The following is a 14260-nucleotide window of genomic DNA, read 5'->3' as shown; positions in this document are numbered from 1 at the left end:
TTCGATGTTAGAACCACATAAAACAGTGAAGTTGTTTTGGTTAGCAGTACCATCATGTTCTTTATCCAAGCGTCTGTAATTGTTTGAAGTATCACCAGAACCAGATTTTAGATAGTTTTTTTTCCAGATTTTTCTTAAAGAAACGTAGTTGATCTCACATAATCTCATCCACGTCGAAAGAAAAGTTATCGATAAATAACAGTGTGTGTGATTATCATGAAATACACAAACGTTAATGTTGAATTCGCTGTAGAGGAACAGAGAGGTGAAGTGGATGAAAGTATCTACACAACCACTAGGTACTTTGGTTTGTTTTGAATTTTGCACAAAGTTGCACGAGGGCTATCTATCTGTGCTAGCCGTACCTAATTTAGTAGGGTAAGACTAGAAAGAAAGCAGCTATTCATCACCACTCACTGCCAACTCTTTCACCAAAGAATAGTGGGATTGACTGTCACATTATAACGTCCCCACAACTGAAAGAGAGAGTATGTTTGTTGTGATAGGGATTCAAACCTGCAACCCTCAGATTACGAGTCGAGTGCCTTAACCACCTAACCATGCCAGTCCCATTTCAGAAGTAGACATAACAGTATAACATTGCATCTCAGAACGGTTGTTATGGGTATTATCACTATTATTGATAAGGAGAGAACAACCTTTCGACCTTTATAGGTCATCTTCAGGCTAAGAAAGAGAGAAAATAACAGCTTCACACGTTTTTAAGCACTAAAAATCAAATAAACACAACATAACCATAGAAAACCCCCAGATATTAGGTAGGGAAACAAATATAAACAAATGCAAAATCAAAAAAGCCCTATTTATACAGCAACTAAAACCAAAATTAAACCAATATAAAGTAACACCTTTATACTTATACTAATTAATAACCTAACATCCACCTACATCGCTCCCTACAATCCCGTACCCGTTTATACTCTCGTCCCTAAGACATGTGTCCGTCAACGGTCACATTCAAATTCTCTCTTTCTTATCCTGAAGATGACCTAGGAAGGTCGAAATGTTGTTCTCTCCTTATTAATAAAAGTGTTAATACCTATAACAGCTGTTCTGAGATACATTTTTATTTCAAGTGGGTTTCTCGTCATCAAGAATAATAGTATATGGTTTACTGTAGAACATAATCAAGATCGCAAACTTCCTTTTTTAGACATTCTAACTTGCAATGAAGATGGAGAATTCTCGTATGAAATATATCATAAGAAAACGTTTACAGGTTTATACTTCAATTTTGAAAGTTTATTTCCAAATGATTTTAAATAAAATTTTGTTAAAATATTGATTCATTGCACATTTAAAGACATGCATAAAGGATTTGTTACATCCAGTATTTTTTGTGTAGAAATATGTTTTCTCTTGCAATGATTAACAAAATACTTTGTGAATACTTAAATAAAAGAAATATGTGGAATATCATTCCAACTGAACTGTCTAATACCCTCCTGTTATCGGTTTACCTTCTATGAATAAATATTCTTTAGTTATTAAAAATCAACTAAGATACGTTATTTTTCAGATATGTACAATCAAGGAGTGTTTTCAAACTTAATTGTCTCCTACAATATTTTGTTTAAACTTAGTTAAAGAGGGTATTGCGATATTACAATCATCATTCGTAGTTTCTTCCTTCCCTCTTCCCAGTGGCACAGCGGAGTATCTGCAGACTCGCACCGCTAGAAACTTGGTTTCGATACCCATTGTGTCCTTGCTGTCAATAACATTATATTGGCTTTACGAAAAGAAAACTAGTAACACACATAAAATAACTCTCTAACTTAAGGTCACCCACCAACTATAGATTACTTCAACATGCTCTGAGGGATTGTGACGTATTCATTAAAACCAATTTGTTCTAGATTCATGTATGACTAATAGCGAAAGAAGCCTTCGTGCAAATAATGGTCTGCTTAACCAACTGAAGTCTGAGATTAATGTTGTTGATACGTCAGATAGTTTGGTTTTAAAGATGACATAAATGTTTCCTTGTTTCTTGAAAAAAAAATTGAACAGTGCATTGTTGCTTATTAAATACTAGCTGGAGTACTCTTCTATTCGGTACCCCGCTGGTACAATAGTAAGTCTACGGATTTACAACGCTAAAATCAGCGGTTCGATTCCCATCGATGTATGCAGCGATGTGTAGTCGATTTGGCTTTACTATAAGGAAAAACACATACCCGTATCCCGCACGGAAGATATGTAAATTCACGATTAATAAAAGATAATTTTCGGACATGAAAAGTTTCCTACCTCATATATAATCGTAGAAAAAATGTAAAAACGCCCACAAGAATTGTAAAACACCAAATGTGAAACTGCAACTTCGCATGTATCTATGTATAAACCCAATAAACATTCACACCAAATTTGTTAAAATCCATTTGGTAAAAAGCCACAAAACTGAAAATTTGTATGTACTCCCGCATAGGCTTAATAAACATCCATACCAATTTTAGAGAAGATTCATCCAAGGTCTGCGAAGTAGTGACATGGATATACAACAAACAGTGGTATCATGATTCTGTAGATAGATATAGCAGTTGAAAGCAGGTAGTCAATATACTATTTAATAAATTTATTAATAGTTCAATGTTTGCTAAAAGTACTGTATTAAAATATGTTTATATAATTAATATTACCTTACATTCCAAGATTAACTGGTCAATTATTTAATGTTTTTCTTCATCTTTAAACACATGAATAAGATTAACGAAATGTTCGAGTACCAAAAGGAAATGATTATGATAGAAAAGGAATTTATAAAATAATATAAATGTAGAAGTTTTATTTGTTTAAAGTTAAGCACAAAGCTACATAATGGTCTACCTAATAAGGGTATCAAAACCCGAGCTCTAGCATTGTAAATCTACAGACATGTCCTGCGGGCATTGTGGATTGCAGAGTTGTCCTGGTGAAAGATCCAGTCATTTCCACACAAGCGAGAGCCTTCAGTCAATAAGGTTGCTCTCTACAACATGTCAATGTAGCCAACTGCTGTTTGATCTCCCTGTAAACTGAAGCTCCATTGTTCCATGGAAGGAGAAAGCACCCCAGATCATGATGGAACCTCCTCCACTGTGTCGTGTAGAAAATGTCTCCGGTGGGATATCCTTATCGTGCCAGTAACGTTGGAAGCCATCTGGACCATCCAGGTTAAATTTTTCTCATCAGTGAACAAAACCTTATTCCACTTTTCTTCGTCCCATGTTTGGTGCTTCCCAGCAAAGTTTAACCGAGCTGTTTCGTGATGTGGAGGGAGGCGTGGCCTTTGAAGACGTTTACGGTTTTTAAAGTCTTTCTCTCGTAGATGCCGTCTTGTTGTTCTTGAGCTGCATTCTGCGTCCGTAAGGACCTTAATCTGGTTCGACGATCGGCTGTTGTCTTGCCGGACAACCCGTCGAATCCTCCTGCTCAACGCCGGCGAAATTTTCTTCGGCCGACCACTTGAAATTCTCGTTTCGTATCCCTCAAAGTCTTTTAAGAAATTTGTAACAACAGTTTTACTACGCCCAATCTCACCAGCGATGGCACGTTGTGAGAGACCTTGTCTTTGCAGCTCGACAATTCTGCCACGTTCAAACTCTGTCAACGTTTTAGCCTTTGCCATGCTTTTACCCAATGTAACACAGGAGATGTCAGTGGGAGATGTTGACAACACTAATGCTTGAACACAAATGACTAAATTTCGTTAAGTGTTTACCGATTAACGCTTCATTTCAGTATGGTCTTAAACTTTTGACCAGCTAGTATTTAGGCTAATTTCATAGTGTTCACATTTTCCATATTAAATGCTAAAAAAGTGTTTTTATTTTTATTTTCCCTTTTCTTATTTTCATCTTTCGAAGCTCTACTCAAATAAGTGGCTGAGTCTAACAATGCAAAATGCATATTTTTTTCTTTATCTTCGTTGGCCTTAAGTTTTTGGCCAACATTGTATAACAAAATGTTTTTTGTAACTTCATGTTAATATTTTCATCATACTTGGTTCACATTACCTATATCCAGTAGAGGTATTGTTAATAAATATTTATACTTTACAGACTGGTTTTCTAAAAGTTCCATATATGCATTTGTATAGTTTATTTCTTTTTCTTTAAATTAGTATTTTTAAGAGTATTGAATTGTGCTTAGGAATATGTTTCTTTAAATTTAATTGTTATTATTTTTAGGTTAAAAGAAAATTAGTATGCAAGTTTCCAGTTTTAATCCAGCCATATTTGGTTGTGTTTACAAACTAACTTAGTAATGTATGTTAAATTTCGAAGTCTATAAATTAAATATTTTTTCTCAACATACAGAGAAGCAGTTTTAATAATAAAAAACAATAGATAATTATTTTTTGCATGAAAACACAATTAGGTAATGGGCTTTTGATTTTTACACAAATGTGGTTTTGGTGATTATAACCACTAATTTAGTTTAAAACGTAGTTTTATGTAGTACATCCAGTGTTTAATGTCTTTAAATATTGTTCGTGAAATCGTAAATAATTATCACGCTTATCCTTTGTAAGAAAAAGGTTTGTAACGCACGTTTAGATAATTCATCCTAAATCCACAGAATATAGCGTTGACAATTATATATATTTGTATGTTAGACGCTTATTTTCTTCTTCGTCAAAGGTAAACTTGAAAAGAGAGTCTGTAACTTACAGGCCTAATCATTTATTGTTTTGTCGCACCATTTGTTATGGACTGCAGTTTCGTCTGTTCAAGGTCATCTGTATAGCTTGGGTCAGCTGTGCAAATACAGTTAGGCTTTTTATAATGGCGTTGTTTATATAATAGCAGGGGCGTCGAGAGACAGCTCAGGCCCCGAGGTCAGTAATATCATGAGGATCCCCTTTCATAATGTTTATTAGCTATTACAGATTTTTTATAAAAGAAATTTAAGTGACAAATTTCTCCATGACTTCATGAAAAATCAGTAGCCATTTTAGCTCATTAAGTAGTATGTATTTCTAGTAAGCTTCGGAATATTACACTAGCGAGCCTCTCAGCAAACCCTAGAACAGCTACACCCTTGCCCCCCCCCCCTCTCGTCAGCTCTGCGTAATAGTTATGGGATTTTATGTCATTTTTAATTCATCTCTAGGCATGAATTTTCTTTTTTCATTTTACTTTTAATAAAAAAAAATATCTAACGTATACATATATATATACATTAAACAGTTGATCGGTTGTATAATGTTTAATAATAAATTAGATGTATCGTCATAACATTATTTACATATCTAAATTGATTTAGGCTACTGTATTGTGGATTGAATATGAAATTCCAAACCCCATAAATAATTATGGGGCTTGTTCTCTCCATAAGAAACGTCTGTAACGAATGTTCAGATTCTCCATTTTAAGCCAGCAAAAATTGACTTGAACAATTATATAAGCTATTTGCGTAATTAAACGAGTTTTTACAAGCCAAGTGATTTTGTTTTATTTTTGGCTGGTACATCCGATATAAAATATATTCTTGCCAATATTGTAATACTTTTATACACATATTTATTGTTATGCATTTGACCAATGCATAGATTTTTATAAATAGGTGAGTCACAAGGGGAGTAAAAGTAGAACCTCTATTAGTGAACGAGTTTTGTCATTTGTTGTTGAGATAAAGAGATTTAAATGGACATACGATGACCCTGCTGATTAATTTTGTTTGGCTCATAAGTGTTCACAGATAGCCCTCAAGTAGCTTTGTGTGAAATTCAAAAACAAAAAACATACAGTGTTTAATCAACTTGTCTTTAGCCAATGTATTATGTTTGTAGTTTATATCACTGTTCAGTATTTTACATTTCCATACCATGTCCAAGTGTAAGATTTGAGTCATAAAATACTTCTGATTAAAGATAGGATAAAGTAAACTTACGAAATTTAATGTTTTGTTTAGTTTTCATAAATTTTTCTATTTGTGTTCTTTCAACTAGTTTCCGTATTTTTAATTTTACATTGCAAGAAAAAAGAAGTATTTATAACATAGTTCCTATAACATTTTGCTGGAATTGTTTCCGTATTTGAACATGTTTTTTTCCTTAACAATGGAGCATGTTTAACGCTTCTATTTTTTTAGAATTGGATAATATACAGAACTCAAATTAAATTGGATGAATAAATATTAATATTTATTTTCAAACTTAATTTTAAAACTTGTTTCAATTAATTTATTTCTGGGCATTACAACGTTTCTAACGCAGTCAATAATAAGAGAAACGGTAATAAGCGAGTGACAACGACAATCTTCTGATACAACGTCAGTCGTCGATCTGTTTTTCCCTTTAACTTGTTTATTGGCCCGGCATGGCCAAGCGTGTTAAGGCGTGCGACTCGTAATCTGAGAGATGCGGATTCGCATACCTGTCGCGTCGAACATGCTCGCCCTCCCAGCCGTGGGGGCGTTATAATATGACGGTCAATCCCACTATTCGTTGGTAAAAGAGTAGTTGGCGGTGGGTGGTGATGACTAGCTGCCTTCCCTCTAGTCTTACACTACCAAATTAGGGACGCCTAGTACAGATAGCCCTCGAGTAGCTTTGTGCGAAATTCAAAATAAACTTGTTTATTCATTTGTTTGTACTGAGAGTGCGCAGATACTGAACCTCGATTTTTTAACGTTACAAACTTTAAAAGGTACCGTTAAACGATCACTCGGCCTCTGCATAATTATGTACACGGAATTTCACATCTGTTACAGAACTTATCTGTCAAGGAGTACAATTACCGGCTTTAAATATGACATGGAATCTGTGGGACTGAATACAAGGAAATGTTTCTTGATGTATATACAGTCATGTGAAAAAATTTAGGACACCCTATGAAAGCCTGTGTATTTTTGTAACATTTTTGGATATATAGATATTTAATCTCAATTTTAACAATACTGAGAGATTATAGGAATATAACTAAACAATTAAACCTGAAGAAAAGACTTTTCAAGATCTTCTGTCAATGTAATTCTACAAAAATGCATATTCTGAGGAAAAAGTTAGGACACCCTACCCCCTAATAGCTAGTGTAACCCCCTTTGGCTGAAATAACTGCCATGAGACACTTTTTGTAGCCATCTACCAGTCTCTGACATCGGTCTGAAGAAAGTTTGCCCCACTCCTCAATGCAGAATTCTTTCAGCTGTGAGATGTTTGAGGGGTTTCTGGCATGTACAGCCCGTTTCAAGTCACGTCACAGCATCTCAATGGGATTAAGATCTGGGCTTTGACTCGGCCAATCCAGGACTCTCCATTTCTTAGTTTTCAGCCAGTCCTTGGTGGATTTACTAGTGTGTTTTGGATCATTGTCGTGTTGCAGGGTCCGGTTCCGCTTTAATTTTCTTACAGATGGTCTCACATAATCCTCAAGCACCTTCTGATACACAGTATAATTCATGGTGGATTCTATGATTGTGAGTTGTCCAGGTCCTGCTGCAGCAAAGCAGCCCCAAACCATGACACTTTCATCTCCATGCTTCACAGCTGGCATGAGGTTCTTTTCCTGGAATGCTGTATTTGGTTTACGCCAAACATGTCCTCTGTTCTGGTGTTCAAATAATTCAATTTTGGACTCATCTGTCCAAAGAACATTATTCCAGAAGTCCTGGTCTTTGTCTACATTCTCTCTGACAAACTTCAGTCTGGCCTTGATGTTTATCTTAGAGAACAAATGTTTCCTCCTTGCACACCTCCCATGCAAGTTAAACTTGTGCAGTCTCTTTATGATTGTAGAGGCATGCACTTTCACATCAACAGTAGCCAGAGCCTGCTGTAAGTCCCGTGATAACATGTTAGGGTGTTTGGAGACCTCTTTTAGCATCTTGCGGTCTGCTTTCGGGGTGAACTTGCTTGGACGGCCAGACCTGGGCATGTTGGCAGTTGTTCTGAAAGCCCTCCACTTGTTGACTATTTTCTGGACAGTGGAATGGCTGATTTCAAAATCTTTTGGGATCTTTTTAAATCCTTTACCAGACTCATAAGCTGCTACAATTTTCTTTCTGAAGGCCTCAGACAGGTCTTTTGCTCTCACCATGGTGCTCACTCTCACTTCAACAGTCAGGAGCACACCAAACTAAATGTCTGAGGTTTAAATAGGGCAAGCCTCATTCACAATGCTGAGTAACGATCTTCTAATCATATGCACCTGGTGTGATACACCTGTGTGTGAGTTGAGCCATTTTAAGTGGGAATAAATGTGGGAGTGTCCTAACTTTTTCCTCAGGTTGAATATGCATTTTTGTAGAATTACATTTACAGAAGATCTTGAAAAGTCTTTTCTTCAGTTTTAATTGTTTAGTTGTATTTCTATAATATCTCAGTACTTTTAAAATTGAGATTAAATATCTATACAAAAATACACAGACTTTCATAGGGTGTCTTAACTTTTTCACATGACTGTATGCTGTACAAACTTGAGCAGTTAACATGTACAAAGAACATCTTTTGTTATTGTCATTTCTTTCTTATGTAGTTTATTTCTGTTGCTACAAACTATACAATTTACACTTTACCTACAAGATCCGGCATGGCCAGATAGTAAAGGCGCTCGACTCCTAATCCGAGGGTCGCGGGTTCGAATCTCCATCGCACCAAACATGCTCGCCCTTTCAGCCGTGGGGGCGTTATAAAGTTACAGTCAATTCCACTATTCGTTGGTAAAAGAGTATCCTAAGAGTTGGCGTTGTATGGTGGTGACTAGCTGCCTTCCCTCTAGTCTTACACTGCTAAATTAAGGACGGCTAGCACAGATAGCCCTCGTGTAGCTTTGTGCGAAATTCAAAACAAACTTTACCTTCAAACGTATAAGTTAAGACATTATGAACGTTTAATTTAAACATGTTTCGACGATCATAAACCGCCTTTCTTCTGACAATTACATCTTTAAACACAAATCAATGAGAACAGTTCTTAAAACAATAATATTAAAATTACACCAGTTCTTCACAATCAACCATTCAACGCATTTATTCGAACATTACTGTTGAAACTGTGAAATCAATTAAAACAGGCAATAACGTGCACCAAACTACATGTTTAAACTACTAGTTTCTGTTTAACTGTTTATTACTCTTGTAGTTCTACATTAATGCAAGCAAATCGAATCCAACATGCATATAAATTATAACCTTTACAGTTTTTAACTGCATCAATTAATTGTGTTTTAAGCATACAGAGAAATTTAAGTAGCGGAAAAAAATTTGTTAGAAAACTCGCCATTCCATGTAAAAAGTTTGTTATAGAAGTTCAACTATCAAGACTAAGTAAAAAGGAGACAGTAACATATACTTACCCACTTTTGTTGCTGGAATATTTGTGTTTTTATTTCTCGTAATGAAACTATTAAAATGTAGTTTAAATTGTTGTACGAGCGGACACTACTTACATTTAAGTACGTTAGACAGCACAACAATGATGGAAATAATAATCAGTGATCGCGTGTACGTAGCAATAGTTGGGAAAAAATGACCTCGTTGTACACACTGCGCATGCTTTTGTAAAGCTATATGATTGGTTACATATATTAGTATTCTACAGTTGCTACTTGAAACCACGTGCATGATGAAACTCCGTGATTACAGGATTGAGGAACAACGAGACAACTGTACGTTTCACAAATACATCATACATTACAACCATGGTTTCACCAGTAAAGGCATCATCAGGTGTAGAATACAATGCTACTAACTGGCTTGGCAAGTATTTTGGTTTTATATTTAACATTCCCCTTAAGGGGCTTGAGATACAACCAGGGTCACTCAGAAACTGTTGTTTTCATCTGGCTAAATGCTGAAGCCGAAAATGCGATAAGTATCTAGATTTAACTTAATCAGATTCTCTGCTAGAGCTGAGGGTCTGATATAACCGAGGGCGCTCAGTAATTTTTCCTTTCTCTTCGCCCTACACTTGACAGTTGAAGTACAGACTTCGTGAAGGGTCCTGCATAGTCAGGTGAGTTAAGGCGTTTGACTCGTAATCTGAGGGTCGCGGGTTCGAATCTCCATCGCACCAAACATACTCGCCCTTTCAGCCGTGGAGGCGTTATAAAGTTACAGTCAATTCTACTATTCGTTGGTAAAAGAGTAGCCCAAGAGTTGGCGGTGGGTGGTGATGACTAGGTGCCTTCCCTCTAGTTTTACACTACTAAATTAGGGACAGCTAACGCAGATAGCCCTCGTGTAGCTTTGCGCGAAATTCAAAAAACAAATGAAGAAGACTTCGTGAAAAGAAAATTGCGCATACACCAACACACATTTAAATATATGCGTGAATTCGAGTGAACAGGTAAGCAGGCAGCGACGAATAGCACCCGCTCGAGGAGTGCCTGAGCTGTGTGCTCGAAGTGGTGATGGTGGTTAGAGCTTCCTTGCCTGAAAAAAAGAAAAACGTGTATGTATGGTTACGACACTAAACATTACATACGTACTAAGGACACTAGTTAGGACTTGTCTCGTTAGTGTGCTTCTTGTTGTGGCTGTATGGTAGTAGTTTTTTAGCTAAGTTTTGGGTTCTTTCGCTAACTTTAGATAGAATGTTTGGGGAGTCTAAATAACTTGATGGGGAAAACCTCAGTAGCCGGCATGTATTGCGGATTGCCTGGTATTGTATATTTTCTAATTGTTTCATGAAGTAATATAAAATGGCACACGTGACCCTGCATATTTCATGAGTGGCCTGATATACGCTTTATAAATGGTTGTGATGGTATCTGGTGAACATTCTTTATGAATGCCACCGATTCGTCTGAGGAAGGTGACGCGTTGATTCGCTGATTTATGCATTTTTTTGAAATGGTGTGCCCAGTGTAGTGCCCTGTTCAAACTGGCCCCGAGGAATGTACAGGAGTTTTGAGAACAGAATGTCTTTGGCATATATAAATGTATAGCAGCGGATTAATAGCAGACTCCTGCGGTACACCGTCCTTAAGCACAAATGGGCGTGATAGCCTAGTTGCTTTGCGCCATAAAACACCAAACCAGGAAAACGTTTGTTCAATACGTACTCTGGCCCATATATTGGTCAAAAAGCTCGAGATCCATCCGATTGTTTTTTTTTTAATTTCGCACAAAACTACTTGAAGGCTATTTGTGCTAGCCGTCCCTATTTTAGCTGTGTAAGACTAGAGGGAAGGCAGCTAGTCATCACCACCCACCGCCAACTCTTGGGCTACTCTTTTACCAAAGACTAGTGAGATTGACCGCAACATTATAACGCCATGCCGGGCCCAGATCCATCTGATCATTTTGTTAGAAATTTTGAATTGATATAATTTAAATAACTCGTTGTGCTAAACGGTGTTAAATGCTTTCTTCACATCAAGAAATGTTGCGACTGGCATGTGTTTGCGGTTGAATCCTTGAAAGATGGTTTTAGTTAATCTTACATCTGACTAAATTTTTTGAAGCAGGATGTATATATATGTTTAAACAATAAATCGGAAACGACGTTGACATTCACTTAAAGACAAATGGGAGGAGGTTAAGTTGGATTGGTTATTTAGTTCTTTTCCTGGTTTAAAAACACATTTATTTCTAGTTTGTTTTTACTTTTCTTCTCAAATATTTAAAATTTTGCAGTTTTTCTAAATCAAATTAGTGTTTAATTTCAATAAGGTGGGATACAAAAATTGAATCCATTTTCCTTAAGTTCCAGCTTTTAGAATTCATTTTAATTCTTGTTTCTATGGGACGTTCTCTCTGACCTATGTATATTATCACAGTCTTGACATGTTGATTGATAAACACCACTGTTGCTGAACTTTCTGATTCTGTCTTTGTTGTTGGATAACATTTTAACTAGGTTATTTTTACTGTAGAGAACCAGTCTGTAGATTTATTTATTCAGTGTGTTACATATGTTGTGAGAAGCTGTCTACAGCCTAGCTCATCTTAAACCATTTATTTTTGTTGTCTTTTGTTACACTACGTAGGTATGTTAATTTTAAACTTATAGCTTTTAGTTTTTTTAGAAAACTATGTGTCAATTAATTTTATTATATAACTCATTATTAAAAACCATTTATTTTATAGTTTTTAATCCAGTTTCAGATGTTAAAGGTACAGTGATAAGTCTGTGTAACAAACTAAGGAACACGAAAAGACTGTGAGATACTGGATCTCTTGAAGTATCGTGTATGATAGTGTCACTATAAGTCAGTTTTCTGAAGATTTTGAAGGAATTTATGCAGTTACTCATGTCGGTATTTAAATGCAAAAAATTAGTGTTTCCGTTTTCACCAAACTTCTCAATATATTTAATAAATGTGTTTTGTGAATTTAGAAATGTCACAAAAATTGTGAAGTTGACGTTTGGATCCTGTTCAGAGATAAATCACATCACCAACATATCTATACCACTGCGAGATAAATCACATCACCAACATATCTATACCACTGCGAGATAAATCACATCACCAACATATCTATACCACTGCGAGATAAATCACATCACCAACATATCTATACCACTGCGAGATAAATCACATCACAAACATATCTATACCACTGCGAGATAAATCACATCACCAACATATCTATACCACTGAGAGATAAATCACTTCACCAACATATCTATACCACTGAGAGATAAATCACTTCACCAACATATCTATACCACTGCGAGATAAATCACATCACCAACATATCTATACCACTGAGAGATAAATCACTTCACCAACATATCTATACCACTGAGAGATAAATCACTTCACCAACATTACTATACCACTGAGAGATAAATCACATCACCAACATATCTACACCACTGCGAGATAAATCACATCACCAACATATCTATACCACTGAGAGATAAATCACTTCACCAACATATCTATACCACTGAGAGATAAATCACTTCACCAACATATCTATACCACTGAGAGATAAATCACTTCACCAACATTACTATACCACTGAGAGATAAATCACTTCACCAACATTACTATACCACTGAGAGATAAATCACTTCACCAACATATCTATACCACTGAGAGGTAAATCACTTCACCAACATATCTATACCACTGAGAGATAAATCACTTCACCAACATTACTATACCACTGAGAGATAAATCACTTCACCAACATTACTATACCACTGAGAGATAAATCACTTCACCAACATATCTATACCACAGAGAGATAAATCACTTCACCAACATATCTATACCACTGAGAGATAAATCAGTTCACCAACATATTTATACCACTGAGAGATAAATCACTTCACCAACATATTTATACCACTGAGAGATAAATCACTTCACCAACATTACTATACCACTGAGAGATAAATCACTTCACCAACATATCTATACCACTGAGAGATAAATCACTTCACCAACATATCTATACCACTGAGAGATAAATCATCTCACCAACATATCTATACCACTGAGAGATAAATCACTTCACCAACATTACTATACCACTGAGAGATAAATCACTTCACCAACATATCTATACCACTGAGAGATAAATCACACTATCAACATATCTATACCACTGAGAGATAAATCACATCACCAACATATCTATACCACTGAGAGATAAATCACTTCACCAACATATCTATACCACTGAGAGATAAATCACTTCACCAACATTGCTATACCACTGAGAGATAAATCACTTCACCAACATATCTATACCACAGAGAGATAAATCACACTACCAACATATCTATACCACTGAGAGATAAATCACTACACCAACATATCTATACCACTGAGAGATAAATCACTTCACCAACATATCTATACCACTGAGAGATAAATCACTTCACCAACATATCTATACCACAGAGAGATAAATCACACTACCAACATATCTATACCACTGAGAGATAAATCACTACACCAACATATCTATACCACTGAGAGATAAATCACTTCACCAACATATCTATACCACTGAGAGATAAATCACTTCACCAACATATCTATACCACTGAGAGATAAATCATCTCACCAACATATCTATACCACTGAGAGATAAATCACACTATCAACATATCTATACCACTGAGAGATAAATCACATCACCAACATATCTATACCACTGAGAGATAAATCACATCACCAACATATCTATACCACTGAGAGATAAATTACATCACCAACATATCTATACCACTGAGAGATAAATCACTTCACCAACATATCTATACCACTGAGAGATAAATCACATCACCAACATTACTATACCACTGAGAGATAAATCACATCACCAACATATCTATACCACTGAGAGA

The 14260-nt window shown here is 35.8% G+C and overlaps 1 protein-coding gene across 1 annotated transcript in view; it reads right to left on the bottom strand.

Annotated features, from left to right (window-relative positions):
• The window catches only part of LOC143236482 (organic cation transporter protein-like), a 36604-nt gene extending 27137 nt beyond the window's left edge, over positions 1 to 9467 (bottom strand). The window contains exon 1 of the mRNA XM_076474768.1: positions 9303 to 9467. The gene's annotated coding sequence lies outside the window, so the exon portion shown is untranslated. The remainder of the gene's footprint in view (positions 1 to 9302) is intronic.
• Positions 9468 to 14260: the final 4793 nt, after the last annotated feature.

This window comes from Tachypleus tridentatus, chromosome 13, assembly GCF_004210375.1.
Source record: "Tachypleus tridentatus isolate NWPU-2018 chromosome 13, ASM421037v1, whole genome shotgun sequence".
Classification (NCBI taxonomy): Eukaryota; Metazoa; Arthropoda; class Merostomata; order Xiphosura; family Limulidae; genus Tachypleus; species Tachypleus tridentatus.
This window is presented reverse-complemented; position numbering and strand designations above follow the sequence as displayed.